At 36.6% G+C, this 18,212-nt stretch overlaps 1 long non-coding RNA gene across 1 annotated transcript; it reads left to right on the top strand.

Moving 5' to 3' along the window:
* Positions 1–550: 550 nt before the first annotated feature.
* Positions 551–1,481, top strand: LOC149217004 (uncharacterized). The gene is made up of 2 exons (XR_016250617.1): positions 551–1,139; positions 1,228–1,481. It is a non-coding gene; the product is annotated as an uncharacterized LOC149217004 (long non-coding RNA).
* Positions 1,482–18,212: the final 16,731 nt, after the last annotated feature.

Below are 18,212 nucleotides of genomic sequence, written 5' to 3'. Positions count from 1 at the left end.
CTGAGCATATTACTAAACAATTGGATAATTCATTTAATCGCAGAGGATAATAATGAAGTATTTACACAAATAGATAGTAGTGGGATGGAGTACATCCTAAGGAAAAGAGTATTTACATAAATATATAGTATTGGGATTGAGTTTAGGTAGACGGTAAGAAAATACAAAAGAAAGTGGAATAGGAAAGTTTGCATTTATCATTGTTATTTGAAAATTTTTAGATAAATAAGTTTTTAAATTAGAAAAGTATTTTAAATTTAAGTTTACAAAGAAATAGAAGTTTCGAAGAGAAGTGATAAATGTGGTTTTTAATTTAAAATAAATTCAGAAAAAAGTGAGTCAAAAGTATTGTTCTTACAAGGACAAAATTCTTTACCGATGTATTATGGTATAGTATCTCGTGGCCTAGCCCTTGTACCTTATCCTAGACGCAAGACTTACATTTATTTACAATAATTAATAGTGTGATTATTTGCAAGATTTTATGGTACTTGTGATATTATGTTGCATGTGGCCGTGTATGGCAGTCTTCAGGAGAGAGACACCTATCTCGTCCCTCTATTTGTGTTCTCCCACTCGATGTGTAACCCTAAATCCTATCCTAATCCATCATTTCCGCCAGTAGTTGGTCTGCTCTGTGAGGTCTGCACTCTGGTTTAGTCTTCTTGAGGGTTTTGTTTCTGGCACTCTGCTTGGCTTCTCAGCTGTGGCTTGTCCCGTGGTAAGACTCTGTGTACTTTACTTGTTTTTGTTGGAGGTCTCTGTTTGTTTGTTAGCCCGCCTGATGGCTATGTGCTCCCTTCGAATGTTCTACAACTGTGTTCAGTGGGTATCTGTGACACATGTCAGTTTATTCCTTTGAATGCTTGGTATTTTTGTGGTTGCACTTGTGGTTACGGTTCAATGGCTCTGCTATTCATTTGGATTCTGGTTCTTTGTATGCTCAGGTGGCGGCCACGAGGTGACCCTATGCTCATCCTCAGCTCGCAGACTTTTTAGGTAAGATCTCTCTCTATGTTTTAGTACAATATCACTTTTCTTTCCAGTGCTAACAGGAATGGCCCCTTGTGGTCAGGGTCCCTTGCAAGTCTGCTGCCTGTTGTGGTCTCTCCTCTGGTGCATAGTAGACCCTCTCTCTGGTAAGCGAAACCCTTGTTTCGTTTTCTTTGTACCCTCCTTAAGTTGATTGATATTTAGTTACTGACCCTCTACGTGTGATGACTGCAGGTGGAGGGCGTGCGATGGACAATGGTCTCGACTCTTCTAGCACTCCACTAGACCAGGTAGGGTCTCTCCATGGTTTCCCTATTCGTCCACTGATATTATTATTGTATCTTGGTTTTTCGCTTCAGTTTTGCAACGGCTTGTATCGTCCCTCTCTAGATTTCGGACAAGTGGTTTGTCCTGCTAACAGTTTTGGGGTTTTGTAATGTGAGTACATTTCCAGGTTTTGAACCCGAGTACTTGGCCTTGTTGTAACACAGACTGGTTAACTTATATATAGAGATATATATGAACTCAGGGTTTGAAACCTAGTTCTCTGTTCTTCTTGAAATGCAATTTGTTTTAATTCAATCCTTAAATTTGTTCACAACGACTCTTGTAGCTTAACAGTAAATTTGTATTCGTAAGGGAAAAGGTTATGATAATGAGTTTTTTTCTTAATACCTGGTATTTATGCTATCTTTGTGCCATTAATCTTTGTGGATGTTGGGGTATGGAACCCTCTGGTTATCTTCTTGTGCGCTCGTTTTGTGTGGAACTGTGGATGATTGCTTGTGAGGACTGTGGGTCCTTCGATGATTTTTTTTCTCCAGGTGTTAGCAACAGTGTTCTCACGTTGTCACCTCATGGTCCTTATTGGTCTCGACCTTTGCTTGTCCTTACTGTTTGTTGAGGTATTCCAACATACAAATGTCTGCTTCTGTTTTGAAATGTGTTCAATATTCTTTTTATTTAGGAACAGGAAAGAAACTAGTTGCACACGAGATTCAGATGATTGTAAAAAATTCCTTTATTGTATTTCTTCTATGATGGATAAAAATCAACAACCCCCTATCATTCTATTCTTCTTGCTTTTACATGAGTTGCTAAATAGTTTTGGAAACTGTTAGCAGTTACATTCAGTTATCATAATAAACTGTCAATTTCTTATTCATCTAAATTCTAGAGTTAACTTTAAAGGAACAGAGTTTCCGTTGTTTTTTTTTGTAAATAAATAAAAAAAGCATCTTAACTGAAAAGAAAAAATAAAAATGAAACTGATACTGTATCCTAACTGCTAACAACTAAGGAAATAAAACAACTCAGGTACCATGACCTGTGAACCAATTTAGCTTGCGAGACAAACACCTCTGCCTATCTACCCTTGGTTGGATGCTCCTGCATTAGGCTCACGGGGTAACAAAAATTCATGGCTCCTGTCCATGATTTGCTCAATAGAATACCCTGCTCGTTTTATCTGTCTCGCATCAAGCCACGAACTGTCCTCTATAGGGTGGTTCTTCCACTTGACGAGGTACTATAGGTACGCCCTCTTCCGTGTCCGCCTAGCCACTTGTGTGTTAAGGATCCCTTTGATTTCGAGCATCTGGGTTGAAGGCATTTGTCTCATCCACGATCTACTTTCCTCCTAGGTGTCCCATTTTAGTCGTGTCAAACTGTCCTCTTCCAAATTGGCTGTGTATAGAAATAAATCTTCCACATTAAAAATGGGTGAGATCCCTATAACAGGAGGCAGCTGCAGCTAATATGAAATCATTCTTTGTGCAGATGTGCCAAGACCTGATCCCCCACATTAAATTTTACCTCACAACGTTTCAAATTAGCTTTCTGTTTGTATTTCTCACTGTTGTCCTGTAATTTCATCTTTACCTGCTCATGTAGGTCATTAATCACTCTTCGAAAGTCTTCCCCATCAGCACTTCATTTCTCTAGTTGTCCCAAATCCCACAATTCATGCACTCATCGAGGATGCATTCTGTACAAAATTTGAAAAGCACTACTTCCTGTGCTTCGGTTTGGTGAATCGTTCTAAGAAAATTCTGCTTGAGCAAGTACACGATCCCACATACGTGAATTTTCTCCTACTAGACTCCTTAGCAAGTTTCCTAGACTTTGGTTCACTACCTCCATTTTCCCATTTGTTTGTGGGTGATAAGCGGAGATGAAGTTCAGCTGTGTGCCTAGCTTCTTCCACAGAGTACGCCAAAAATGTCTTGTAAATTTCACATCTTTGTCAGAGACAATGGACTTAGGCAAGCCATGTAACCTAACAATCTCTATGAAAAACAAGTGTGCTACATGAGTAGCATCACTGGTTTTACTGCAAGGAATAAAATGTGCCATTTTTGAGAACCGGTCTACTACCACCATCAAAGAATCATGACCACATTGTGTTCGCGACAAACCCGAGACAAATTCCAAGTTAACTGATTCCCATAGTCTACCTAGAATAGGCAGTGGTGTGTAGAGTCCTGTATTCTGACTGTGTCCTTTCGCTAATTGACACACTTTACACTTGACTACAAATCGTTGCACATCTCTTCGCATCCTCAGCCAATAATAAAAATGACTGCACTGGTCTAAGGTCTTATCAATGACAAAGTGTCTATCAAGGCCTCCACTATGTTTCTCACGGATGATGTTCTCCCTTATCGAACAACCAGGAATACACAGTTGTCCTCCCTTAAACAACAACTTCTCCTGTAAGTTATAGTCTAGCCATGGACTATTATTCATCACCAAAGGGTTTTGGCAGGTCTCATAAACCTCCTTGAAATCTGCATCTGTCTGATACAAGTCTTTCAGGTGTTCAAAACCCAACACTTGTATCATGCTCTCCCGTAAGAACAAAGCTCTTCTGCTCAATGCATCTACCACCTTGTTGGCCTGTCCACTAATATGTCTCAATACATACGTATAACTCTACAAGTATTCCACCCACTTTGCATTCTTATGATTTAATTTGTGCTGCTACATAATGTATTGTAATGTAGAATTATCTAAAAATAAAACAAACTCGTTACCTAGCAAATAGTCTCTCCAATGTTTTAATGCTTGGATGACAACATAGAACTCCTTGTCATATGAGGAGTAATTCTATCTGCTATCATTCAACTTTTCACTAAAACAAGCAACAGGCTTGTCTTCTTGGCTAAATACGGCCCCAATGGCTATACCACTAGCACCACAACGAACTTGAATTTTTTTTTTGAAGTCATGTAGCCTCAAAATTGGCCTCTGAGTGATCTTCTTCGTCAATATCTGGAAACTCTTTTCCGTTGCTTCAGTCCACTAAAAAGGTTCACTTGCCTTCTTGATTGTATCCAACATAGGTGCACAAATTCCACTAAAGTCTCTTATAAACTTACAATAAAAGCATGCCAACCCGTGAAAGCTTCGAACTTCGAACAGACTTTTGGGGGATGGCCAGCTAAGTATAGCTGCAACTTTCTCTGGGTCCATTTTCAATTCATTCTCTGCAATTACGAAACCCAAATAGACCAATTCCTTCTGAAAAAAGGTGCACTTCTTCAGATTTATCAGCAACTTGTTCTGTTGCAGTTTCTCAAAAACGCATCGTACATGTCAAAAATGCTCCTCCCTGGTTTTGCTGAAAATCAAGATGTCGTCAAGATACACAATCACAAACTTCCCAATGAACTCCTTCAACATCTCGTTCATCAGGAGCATAAAAGTATTGGGTGCATTACTTAACCCAAATGGCATCACCAGCCATTCATACAGCCCTTCATTAGTCTTGAAAGCTATTTTCCATTCATCCCCTTCCCGGATTCTAATATGGTGGTATCCACTCTTCAAGTCTATCTTCGAAAAATAGGTTGCCCCGCTCAAACAGTCCATCATATCATCCATTCATGGTAATGGAAACCTGTACCTGATCGTAATCTTGTTTATTGCTCGTGAATTTGTGCACATCCGCCATTCGCCTCCTTTCTTGGGAGCAAGCACTGCCAAAATTGCACATGGGCTCAGGCTTTCTCAAATCAGTCCCTTATCCAGCAATTCCTGTACCTATTTCCTGATCTCCTCGTTGTCTTTGGGGCTCATCTGGTAAGTAGCTTTGTTCGGGAGACTAGCTCCAGGGATGAAATCAATGTGATGACTGATATTCCACTTAGGTGGCAATTTATCTAGTAAATCGTCCACTACAATGTCGTTAAATTCCTACAACATTTCCTGAATTTCTGCAGGTAAATCAAAAAATTTTGTGTGCAACAGTACCGTTTTTGGTCTTCTCACGATAGCATAGTTCACTTCGTCGTCTTCAATTTGTTTTAAAACTATTTTCCACCCATCAATAACACTTTTGTTCCACTTGTTTCTGTTGTTTCCTCCTCCTTGATGGGCACTAATGTATGTTTAATTCCATCCTTAACAAACTTGTAACAATTTGTTTTCCCATCATGAATGACTTTACAGTCATACTGCCATGGTCTTCCTAGCAATATATGACATACATCCATAGGCATAATATCGCGAATAACATTGTTCTTGTACCTGCCAATATGGAACTCAACTTCACATTGTTCATCTACCAACAGTTGATGGCCTTTTTGCAACCACGACACCTTATAAGGAGTGGGGTGCTTCAGCCGATTCAAACCCAACTTCTCCACCATCTCTATGGGAACCAGATTATCCGTACTCCCACAGTCGATAATCAGCTTGCAACATTTCCCATGTGACTTACAAACTGTCCAGAATAATGCCTTCCTTTGAGTTTGTTCAGTTGTCTCCTTTGCTGGCTTCAACAATACCTTATTCAAAACTAAGGCCTCTCATGTCTCTGGTGTAGTTTCTACTTCCTGACGTGGTGCCTCCGCTTCTTTTGTCTGAGAAACATACGCTCCTCTCTGACCAGCTTGTTCTCCTTCAGGACATTCAAAGGACCTGCGCCCCCACTTGTGGCACTTGTAGCACTCGTAAGCAGCTCCTCTACCTCTGCCATTTCCCCTACCTCTTTGGTATGGCCTTCCTCCTCTTGTGCTGCCATCCTTTTCTGTTATCCCTGAAGTTTTGGACCTGCTGCCCTCTTCACTGTTATTGGTAGTTCTTCCTCTTCCAAAGGATTGTCCTTTTCCTCGTCCCCTCCTAGCGTTTTGTTTTCTAGTGAGCTTCTCTTTTGCCTTTAAGGCACTCTGATATGCTTCTTCAATATTCTTTGGAGAAAGAATACTTATTTCATCCAATATTTCTAGCCTTAGGCCATTCACAAACCATGCTGTCTTCTATGGGGCGTCCTCAGTATATCCAGCTCTCAGGTTCGCCCGATAGAATTCTTCCGTGTATTCTTTCACAGTCATCCCCCTTTGTTTCAAATTCTAGACCTGTCGATGTAGAGAAATCTGATAATCTTTGGGCAGAAACCTGCCCTTCATCTTAGCAACCATTCAAGTCCACTTCTTAATTGGAAACTTGTTCATTCTTCTCCTCTCTGCCTGGACATTGTCCCACCATAAGGTTGCATGTCCCTTCAGCTTGGTAGCAGTGAATTTAACTCTCCTATCTTTGCTAACCTCCTCACATTCAAAATACTTATCCAACTAACTAATCCAGTCCAACAACACTTTTCTGGAAAAACTCCCATCATAGTTCAGAATTTCAGGTTTTGGCTTACTACTAGCCAACAAAACAAACCTTAATAACTTAATCTCAGGTCCTTCTTCATCTGACCCATCTATTGTAACTACAGTCTCTTCCTCACTGTCATCTCCGACTTCCAGATCCCTTCTTCTTCCTGCTTCTACTATCGCCAAATGGGCGTTCAGGATCCTAAGCTCTTCTCTCAACCCCTCATCTATGACTTGTCGAATAGGTCTACCACGACCTCTTCTCCCAACTTCCATTTTAGTCCACTAACTGCTCTGATACCAAAATTTGGTGGCCCAACCCTCGTACCTTAACCCGGATGCAAGACTTATGTTTATTTACAATAATTAATAGTGTGATTATTTGCAAGATTTTATGGTACTTGTGATATTATGTTGCATGTGACCGCGTATGGCAGTCTTCAAGAGAGAGACACCTGTCTCGTCCCTTGATTTGTGTTCTCCTGCTCGATGTGTAACCTTAAATCCTATCCTAATCCATCATTTCCACCAATAGTTGGTCTACTCTGTGAGGTCTGCGCTCTGGTTTAGTCTTCCTGTGGGTTTCGTTCTCGTTACTCTGGCACTCTGCTTGGTTTCTCAGCTATGGCTCATCTGGTGGTAAGACTCTGTGTGCTTTACTTGTTTTTGTTGGAGGTCTCTGCTTGTTTGTTGGCCCGCTTGATGGCTATGGGCTGCCTTCCAATGTTCTACAACTGTGTTTGGTGGGTATCTGTGACACAATGTAAGTTTATTCCTTTGAATGCTCTTGGTATTTTTGTGGTTGCACTTGTGGTTACGGTTCGATGGCTCTGCTATTCATTAGAATTTTGGTTCATTGTATGCTCAGGTGGCGGCCATGAGGTGACCCTATGCTTGTCCTCAGCTCGCAGACTTTCTAGGTAAGATCTCTCTCTATGTTTTAGTACAATATCGCTTTTCTTTCCAGTGCTAACAGGAATGGCCCCTTGTGGGCACAGTCCCTTGCAAGTCCATTTCCTATTGTGGTCTGTCCTCTGGTGCACAATAGACCCTCTCTCCAGTAAGCAAAACCTTTGTTTTGTTTTATTTGTACCCTCCTTAAGTTGATTGATATTTGGTCATTGACCCTCTGCGTGTGATTACTGCAGGTGGAGGGCGTGTGATGGACAATGGTCTCGACTCTTCTGGCACTCCACTAGACTAGGTAGGGTCTCTCCATGATTTCCATGTTCGTCCACTGATATTATTATTGTATCTTGGTTTTTGGCTTTAGTTTTGCAACGGCTTGTATCGTCCCTCTGTAGTTTTCGGATAAGTGGTTTGTCCTGCTAGCAGTTTTGGGGTTTTGTAATGTGAGTACGTTTCCAGGGCTTTGAACCCGGGTACTCGGCCTTGTTGGAACACGGACTGGTTAACTTATATATATATATATATATATATATATATATATATATATATATATATGAACTCATGGTTTCAAACCCAATTCTCTGTTCTTCTTGAAATGCAATTTGTTTTAATTCAATCCTAAAATTTGTTCACAATGACTCTTGTAGCTTAACAGTAAATTTATATTCTTAAGGTTATGATAATGAGTTTTTTTTCTTAATACCTGGTATTTATGCTATCTTCATGCCATTAATCTCTGTGGATGTTGGGGTATGGAACCCTCTGGTTATCTGCTTGCGTGCTCATTTTGTGTGGAACTGTGGATGATTGCTTGTGAGGACTGTGGGTCCTTCGATGATTTTTTTTCTCTGGGTGTTAGCAACAATGTTATCACATCCTCGCCTCACGGCCTTTGTTGGTCTCGGAATTTTCTTGTCCCTACTGTCTATTGAGGTATTCTAGCATACAAATGTCTGCTTCTGTTTTGAAATGTGTTCAATATTCTTTTTGTTTAGGAATAGGAAAGAAACCAGTTGCACATGAGATTCAGACAATTGTAAAAAATTCCTTTATTGTATTCCTTCTATGATGGATATAAATCAACAACCCCCCGTCATTCTATTCTTCTTGCTTTTACATGAGTTTCTAAACATTTTTGGAAGCCGTTGGCAGTTACATTCAATTATCATAATAAACTATCAATTTCTTATTCATCTAAATTCTAGAGTTAACTTTAAAGCAATAGAGTTTCCGTCGTTTTTTTTTTTTTTTTTTTTTTTTTTTTTTTTTTTTTTTTATAAATAAATAAAAACAAAGCATCTTAACTCGAAAGAAAAAATAAAAACAAAACTGACACTGTATCCTAACTGCTTACATTAAGGAAATAAAACAACTCAGGTACCATGACCTGTGAACCAATTTAGCTTGCGAGACAAACACCTCCACCTGTCTACCCTTGGTTGGATGCTCCTGCATCAGTATCGAAATCAAACCGTATTCGAATTGAACTTGGTTACTATGCTCCAAATTTGTGATAGATTGGTTAGTAGACACATCACAACTTGAGGTTTAAATTTGCATTATTGGTCAAACCTAAGATCTTCAAGATGAAAGAAATTTCTTAGGAAATTACTTTTCAACATATTCATAGAGAATTAAAATCTATAGTTTATACTCTATTCAAAATAGTGCTATACTTGGACATGGGTATTTTAGTATATGAAAAATACATTGGCAATATTTTGCAAAATACTGACACTATTAGTCTCTATTAGAGGTAGGTTAAAGATCATTATGATGGTGTACTATGGTTATAAGCTATCTATACAATGGTTTTGTATTTTTCCATTTTTGAAACTACATGTCTTTGTAAATAGGAAATATTTCTATCATGTTTATGTCCGTACATTGATGTCAACAAGTTAATCTATAGTTTTTTTCTTGGTAGTCAATTAAGAAAACAAAAGGCTTTCTACACTTACTCAAGTTTCAGTTGCATCTTTTTTTGTCATAGGTGACTATATTTGCTTTTTATTTTTGTAGATACTATCATATGTTTTTGGATAGTTATATTTAAAATGTTATGCTAAATGGTGCATAAATGGGATTTTGTGTGTTTTACTTTATTCAATATGATAGCAAAGAAAGATATTATATGTTGATATTTTTATTATTAAACAAGCTAAATGCATGAATTAATGTAACTATTCAAAAACATAATAACAAACCTACTGTAAAAGTTAAAAAACAAATAAATATAATAAATATTAATAATTGTGCAGAGAAGAATTTTTTACAACTTAATATGAGGAAGCTGTGTGATTCATTCAGTGCTCAATGTGGAGTTAATACATGTCTAGAGTTAGAGACGTGTCATTTTATTAATATTACAATGTCGCATGAATGAGATGTGGTAAACATATTTCACTTTTATTGGGGAAGCCATAGACACAATATTTCTATAAACATTCTTTTTCGAGAGATAAAGTAATTAAAAATAAAAAATAGAAAAAATAAAATCTTATACTTATAAATATTCAATATAGAACTTAAATAAATTGCTTAAATATGCATGTTAGTTAATATATATATATATATATATATATATATATATATATATATATATATATATATATATCTGTGTGTGTGTGTAATAAGGGCTAGGTCAAGTAATCTATAGCTTAAGTTATAAGATGCGAATTTTCTAAAAAAAAAGTAATTAGAACTAAAAACATTGGATTACTTTTTAAGAGTAATTTATTCAATTTTTAATATGAAATTAATAAATAGATTTTGAAAAATATTATTGATATCGAAAAAATTATTATGTTTAAAACATTTTAAAATATTTTTATATTCCAAATGTAATTTAAATAGTGAAAAATTACACATAATTATATTTATATAGAAATGATATAGATCCATCACAAGAGAGCCTAGTTTCCAATTTAACATATACAAAATATTTACATATCAAAAAATACTATCTATTTTCCCACTTGGTAAATTTATCACTAAAATAGATCTACATTAATCATATTAAAATAATATAATCATAAATCTAAAATAAAATTTTATTAAAAAAGAATCATCATCATAAATGGTAGATTAATCAAATTAGCTAGGTTTCCAAGTTATTTTTGGCTCTTCCAATCGCTCTTGAGACCTTAGAGTTCCTCTCCTCAAAGTACTCGTATTCATCCTAAAATACATCATAATGTTGCCAAGTCGAAGCTACTTATTTCGCTTATATTATAAGATATTGATTATTCTTTTCTTAGGCTGTGGGATTTTTGAGGTTTTGAATTGAGGACGCTCACAAAAAGGTCTTAACAACATATTTATTTTCGAAAGGATAGGAAATTGATAATATTACTATTTTATATGGTAATATATATATATATACAGAAAGTGGTAGTCTTGTAAAATGTCAAAATAAATTATTCTAAACATCAGGGTCCAATTTATTAACGAAAGAAATTAGAGAGAAAATTGATTAATTGATTAATTATTTAATAACAAGTATCAAAATCGAGTATGTATTGCTGAAAATGATCAGAGCTAATATAAATTGAGTTACGATAAGTAAAATATCTAAATCATATCATATCATGAGATTAAGGGTCTAAAGGGGTCATTATAGTAGGATTCTATGTGTTCCTAGTAGTTGGAGCAGAAGACTTGAACTCACATTGAATATGACTTTCTCGATGAACCAAATGAGTCATCTAAGTTGTTAGTGTCTATGAGTCACCAATGATCAAATGTACTTTTTCCTTGTGGTTGATAAGGCTTTAGGTGAAATTGTTATATTTTCAAATAAAATTTGACATTTTTTTGTTATCAAGTGATCAACGGTTCTTGTCTAGGTTAGTGCTACTCCCTTCATTTACTCATGATCATCATCAATCATCAGGCTCACGTCATCATCTAGGTGTCCTAGGTGATCAAAATAGTTAATGTGTTATCATATAGGTTATGGTCTAGGATTTCACTTGATTGTCATCATTATGTCAGTCATCAAAATCAAATAAGGGAGTCATGTCCATCATTTGGATCACCATCATGAAGATAAGGCAACAAAAGACATCATTAAGGAGCAACAGGCATAGATCAAAGAGTTGCAAGATGACCTTTCTAAAGCCAACCACATGGTGGCATTCTTACAGCAAGAAAACAAAGAGCTAAGGAAAACCCTAGTACAACAAGGCAAAGTGAAAATGGACTCTCCATCAACAAACAAACCAGCAAAGGAGACATCATTGCACATTCATTACTTTTGAGAACCGAATATAATAAAAAGTGGAACAATAATGCAATTCATCAGCCAACATGATTAACAACAACGTTTATTCGAGGCCTCAGTTACACTAGAATGCCCAGAACAGCACCAGAGCTCAGCCAAATGATATTTTTAGTAGTTTGAACTATTTTTATGAATTTTTGTAAAAAATATTGAATTTGTTTCAAGATATCTATTTTGTAAATAATTATATAAATACTTCAGATTTCGAAGTATTGTTGGTTGGATGTTGTTTAGTCAAGGCTTATGGAGCTAGAGTATTTGTAATTATTTGTAAGAGTAATATATAGGAGTTGCAGACATTATAGTGGGATTCATTTGGTATGTTCATTAGCGTTGTTTTTCTTCTATTTGTTCTCTCTACTTCCATCCCATGCTTCTTCTGATTATTTCATAAGTATTAAACAAAATTATTAAGTTTAAGCTATGTTTTGATGAAACTCTCATATTTTTGTTACCTTTCCCTCTGATAAAAATGAATTCATGAAACTCATGGTCATTTTTAAACCTTATTTTTCAACCTTATCCATCATGACAAATTAAGCATGTTAATTGAGCATGCCTACCTTGCCCCATTATATCTTTGCACACTGATCTTTTGGAAACCATGGCATAGGCCCCTAGACTTTGAGTTTAATCTAGAAAAATCTAAAATCAAACACCCTTGAGCTTAATATCTAGCCTAACATCTAATTCCCTCTCCAATCACTTCATTGATTGTGAGACCTTTGAGAGAGCTCTCTTTGATTTGGTAGGGTTAGTTGCCAAGTCTAAAGATTGGTTTGAGGTTACCTCCATTGCTTCCTTTCTCAACCTTGGGACACTCAGGAGTGCTAACATTTTTGGCAACCATACGGGGGAGCAAAAAATTTCATATTCCTCAGGAAATATCATCAAATTTTAGATCTAATTTGTTGATGTTGGACAACAGTCAGACACATATGACGGTTAAACCATTCACCCGGCATCTCTAACTTGATCCAAAGACTCCACTGGTAGTAGGATCCAGAAATTGAGATGAGTTTTATATCTAGAAGGTATGCTCCTTTAAAACGAGATCACATTCGGGTTTTCCAAACCACATGCCTTGTGTAGATTGGCAAATTTATTTACTGAAGTTCAAAGATGAGAAACGAGATGATGCTTCTCTACATCTCGTTAAATTTCACATGCATGCACGCAAGTTGGGGGCTCAATTTCGTGAATATTGTATGATGAAGATGTTCATGGTAACCTTATAAGGAAAAGCACGATCTTGTTATGAAGGTCTTCCATTTGCTAGTATTTATTCTCTTAAAGATTTTCATTCAGCGTTTTTTCAAAAATATAGAGAGTCTCATCCTTCTTTGTCATTAGTTGAGGATTGCTGTGAAAATTCTGAGGTTTTCATTCAAAATCTAGAGAATTATTATGGTGATGAAGAGTTCGTGGATGAAGAGATCCTAGAGGAATTGTATGAGAACCCTTTCCATCACCAAGAAGAACAGGTGTCTTCTCCCTTGGATGAAAGTGAAACTTAATGATGACAGTTATCTTCCATCTTTTGCATCTAATTACGATTCGCAACAATCTTGTGATCCCGAGGGAGAACTAGTAGAGTTTAGTAGCCTTGACACACAAGATACATATGATAATGGTCATTTCAACTGCCCTCTTTTCCTTGATAAAGATCCTAATTCTGAGTTGGTTTGCATTAAGATCCCTAAGAGTCATCATTCATCCATTGAGTTCGAAAGTAATGAGCAGCAACAACATGAGAATGTAGCCCAAGATGATGGGATTAAAAGGGTATGTGATATATAATTTCATCTTGTTGTGCCAGTTATGGAAGAGTATATTGAAGGTAATCTTTTCCAAATATTTGATGAATCTGTTGTTCTAGAATATTTCAATCCAGATTTACATGAAGAAATACTCATACATGTAGCTTTAGATTTTGAGGGTGTTAGACTTCAATTTGACCATCATGAGTTGCAGGAAAGTAGTGAAATAGAAGAGGTTGTTTTAGAGCCTCTTGCACATGATGATTTTCCTCTATATTCAAAAAATGAAGAGTGTGCTTATATTTCGACTAACATCCAAGATATGGTAATGTTCCAGATTATTATCAACCCTTTTTCCAATTTGTTGCAGCCATATGGGCAGATGATTTTTATTGTATTTATGGATCATGAGCACATGTTCAGTGGACAATTGGAGTGGCCTATCTTTTGATTTTCCTACCTACTCAACGAAAGTGTGAGCAGGATTCAGGTAGCCATTTTCTAGATTGGTTACACTAGAGGGATCATATCGCATGATTGTATATATATCTTTAGCAGGTGGTGGTTATCATCAGGATTTGAAAGTCCAAGGTGAAGGCCCTAAGATCCTGATGATCTGCTGCCATGTGTAAGTAGGTTCAGTTAGTAGTCAAGTTTTTCAGTCAAGTCAAGTCAGTTTCAGTTTTTCTTAAGTTTAGTCAGCTAGTCTTTTGAGTGTCAAGTGTTCTATTTTGACTCCATCGCCTAATGGATGAGGCTACCTGGTCTACGGTTTTCTTGACACCTCCTAAAGGATATTCCATCCCCAGTTGGAGCTGATGTTAGTGTCTATGAGTAAACAGTGATCAAATGTACTCTTTCCATGTGGTTGATAGGGTCTTAGGTCAAATTGTTATATTTTTAAATACAGTTTGACATATTTTTGTTGTCAAGTGATCAGTGGTTCTTGTCTAGGTTAGTGCTACTCCCTTCACTTACTCATGATCATCATCAATCATCATGCTCATGTCATCATTTAGGTGTCCTAGGTCATCAAAATAGTTAATGTGTCATCTTATAGGTTATGGTCAATGATTTCACTTGATTGGCATCATTATGTCAGTGATCAAAATCAAATAAGGGAGTCATGTCCATCATTTGGGTCATCATCATAAAGATAAGGTAGCAGAAGACAACATTAAGGAGCATCATGCACATATCAAAGAGTTGCAAAATGATCTTTCTAAAGCCAATCACATGGCGACATTCTTACAGCAAGAAAACATAGAGCTAAGGAAAACCCTAGTATAACAAGGCAAACTAAAAATGGACTCTCCATCAGCAAACAAGTTAGAAAAGCAAACAACATTGCACATTCATTACTTTTTAGAACAAAATGTAGTAAAAAGTGGAACAACAATGTAATTCACCAGCCAAAAGGATTAACATTAGTGTTTATTTGAGGCCTCAGTTACACTAGAATGCCCAAAACAGCACAAGTGCTCAGCCAAATGATATTTTTACCAGTTTGAACCATTTTTTACGAATTTTTGTAACAAATCTTGAATTTTGTTTCAAGATATTTATTTTGTAAACAAATGTATAAATACTCTAGATTTCGAAGTATTGTTGGTTGGATGTTGTTTAGTTGAGGCTTGTGGAGCTGGACTATTTGTAATTATTTGCAAGAGTAATATACAGGAGTTGCAGTCATTATAGTGGGATTCATGTGGTATGTTCATTAGCAGCGTTTTTCTTCTATTTGTTCTCTCTACTTCCATCTCATGCTTCTTGTGATTGTTTCATAAGTATTAAACATAATTCTTAAGTTTAAGCTCTATTTTGATGAAACTCTCATACTTTTGTTACCTTTCCCTCTGATAAAAATGAATTCATGAAAATCATGCTCATTTTTAAACCTTACTTTTCAACTTTATCCATCATGACAAATTAAGAGTGCTAACTGAGCATGCCTACCTTGCCCCATTATATCTCTGCAAACTCATCTTTTGGAAACCCTAGCCTAGCCCCCTAGACTTCGAGTTTCATCCAACAAAATCTAAAATCAAACACCCTTGAGCTTAATATGTAGCCTAACATCTAATTCCCTCTCCAATCACTTCATTGATTGTGAGACCCTTGAGAGAGGCCTGTCTGATTTGGTAGGGCTAGCTGCTAAGTCTAAAGATTGGTTTGAGGTTACCTCCTTGGCTTCCTTTCTCAACCTTGGGATACTGAGGAGTGCTAACCCTTTTAGCGACCATACTAGGGAGAAGATAGTTTCATATTCCCCGGGAAATATCATCAAAGTTTAGAACTAATTTACTGATGGTGGACAATGGTCAGACACATATGAAGGTTGAACCATTCACCTGGTGACTCCAACTTGATCCAAACACTCCACTGGTAGCAGGATCCAGAAATCGAGATGAGTTCTATATCTAGAAGGTATGCTACTTTGAGGCGAGATCACATTCCAGGTTTTCCAAACCACATTCCTTGTGTAGATTGACGGACTTATTTGCCGAAGTTCAAAGACAAGAAAGGAGATGATGCTGGTCTACATCTCGTTAAATTTCACATGCACGAACGCAAGTTGAGGGCTCAATTTCATGAAGATTGTATGATGAAGATGTTCATGGTAACCTTAGAAGGAAAAGTATGATATTGGTATGAAGGTCTTCCATCTACTAGTATTTATTCTCTTAAATATTTTCATTCAGAATTTTTAAAAATATAGAGAGTCTCATCCTTCTTTATCTTTGGTTGAGGATTGTTGTGAACATTGTGAAGTTTTCATTCAAAATTTAGAGAACTTTTATGGTGATGAAGAGTTCATGGATGAAGAGATCATAGAGGCTTTGTTTGAGAACCCTTTCCATCACCAAGAAGAATAGGTGTCTTCTCCCTTGGATGAAAGTGAAACTGAGCAGGATCTCAATGATGATAGTCATCTTCCATCTTTTGCAGTTGATTACAATTCGCAACAATCTTGTGATCATGAGGGAGAACTAGTAGAGTTTAGCATCCTTGATGCACAAGATACATATGATAATGGTCATTTCAATGACCCTCTTTTCCTTGATAAGTATCCTAATTCTGGGTTGGTTTGCATTAAGATCCCTGAGATTCATCATTCATCCATTGAGTTCAAAAGTAATTAGCAGTAACAGCATCAGAATGCAGCCCATGACGATGGGATTAAAAGGGTATGTGATATAAAATTGCATATTGTTGTGAAAGTTGTGGATGAGTATATTGAAGCTAATCTTTTCCAAATATTTGATGAATTTGTTGCTCTAGAATCTTTCAATCCAGATTCACATGAAGAAACACTCATACATGTAGCTTCAGATTTTGAGGATGTTAGACTTCAATTTGACCATCATGAGTTGCAGGAAATTTGTGGCATAGAAGAGGTTGTTTTATAACCTCTTTCACATGATGATTTTCCTCTAGATTCAGAAAATGAAGAGTGTGCCTATATTTCTGCTAACTTTCAAGACATGGTAATGTTCCAGATTATTATAGACCCTTTTGCCAATTTGTTGCAGCCATATGGGAAGATGATTTTTATTGTATTTATGGATCATGAGGATAGGTTCAGTGGACACTTGGAGTGGCATATCTTTTGTTTTTTCTCCCTGCTCAAGGAAAGTGTGAGCAGGATTCAAGTAAGTATCCATTTGTTGGATTGGTTACGCTGGAGGGATCATATGGCATGATTGTATATATATCTTCAACAGGTGGTGGTTATCATCAAGATTTGAAATCTTGAGGTGAAGGCTCTAAGATCTCAATGGTCTGCTGCCATGTGTAAGTAAGTTCAGTTAGTAGTCAAATTTTTTAGTCAAGTCAAGTCAGTTTCAATTTTTCTTAAGTTTAGTCAGTCAGTCTTTTGAGTGTGAAGTGTTCTATTTTGACTCCATCACTGAATGGATGAGGCAACTTGGTCTACAGTGTTCTGGACACCCCCTAAAGGAGGTTCCATCCCCAATTGGAGCCAATGTTAGTTTATATGAGTCACCAATGATCAAATGTATTCTTTCCATGTGGTTGATAGGGACTTAGGTCAAATTTTTATATTCTCAAATAAAATTTGAAATCTTTTTGTTGTCAAGTCATCAGTGGTTCTTGTCTAGGTTAGTGCTACTCCCTTCACTAACTCATGATCATCATCAATCATCATGCTCATGTCATCATCTAGGTGTCCTATGTCATCAAAATAGTTAATGTGTCATCTATAGGTTATGGTCTAGGATTTCACTTAATTGTCATCATTATATCCGTCATCAAAATCAAATAAGGGATTCGTGTCCGTAAGTTGGGTCACCATAATGAAGATAAGGCAACAAAAGACATCGTTAAGGAGTGGCATGCACAAATCAAAGAGTTGCAAGATGACTTTTCTAAAGCCAACCACATGGTGGCATTCTTACAACAAGAAAATAGAGAGCTAAGGAAAACCATAGTACAACACGGAAAAGTGAAAATGGACTCTCCATTAGAAAACAAATCAGCAAAGGAGACAACATTTCACATTCATTACTTTTCATAACTGGGCAGTAAACAATGGAACAACAATGTAACTCATTATCCAGCAGGATTAACAACAATTTTTATTTGAGGCCTCAGTTACACCAAAATGCCCAGAGCAACACCAAAGCTCAGCCAAATGATGTT

This window comes from Pinus tabuliformis, chromosome 1_1 (genome assembly GCF_031772625.1).
Source record: "Pinus tabuliformis cultivar Carrire ecotype Pingquan chromosome 1_1, CPIR1, whole genome shotgun sequence".
Taxonomy (NCBI): domain Eukaryota; kingdom Viridiplantae; phylum Streptophyta; class Pinopsida; order Pinales; family Pinaceae; genus Pinus; species Pinus tabuliformis.
The sequence above is the reverse complement of the archived record's forward strand: the minus strand, read 5'-3'. Positions and strand labels throughout refer to the sequence as shown.